The sequence below is a fragment of the Arachis duranensis genome, chromosome 2, assembly GCF_000817695.3.
Source record: "Arachis duranensis cultivar V14167 chromosome 2, aradu.V14167.gnm2.J7QH, whole genome shotgun sequence".
NCBI classification, from domain to species: Eukaryota; Viridiplantae; Streptophyta; class Magnoliopsida; order Fabales; family Fabaceae; genus Arachis; species Arachis duranensis.
In genome coordinates this window covers 93493472-93493916 of record NC_029773.3, presented here as the reverse complement: position 1 = coordinate 93493916, position 445 = coordinate 93493472, and positions in this window count along the sequence as shown.

Sequence of the window (445 nt, the reverse complement as noted above, 5' to 3'; positions counted from 1 at the left end):
CTGAGATATAAAATTATGTTTGGCAGAGGAGATATGAATAGAGACAATGTCTCAAAAGACATTGAATTAGTGTATTTTGTGTCCATCCTGACAAGGACACTACCAAGAGATACAACTTATTTTTTTTCTTTCATTATTCTTGTTAATTTTTCATAATTATATTTTTTATTGTTATATTTTTCATATCAAATTTTTTAATAAAAAAATGAGAATAAATTAAATTTTTATAATTTGTTCTAGTTTATCACCAACAGAATACAAGAACACAAAATGTTGTGTCTCTATCCATCAGTGTCTTATCTTATCCTATTCTCAATATCTTATTCTGTTTTATTCTTAAAAACAAACGTAACCTTACTTACCTCCATCTCTTTGGTTAGTTAAGTTTGTAGTTAGGTTTTTTTTGGACAGTGAGTTTTTGGTTAGGAGGCGTGATTTGATTGGG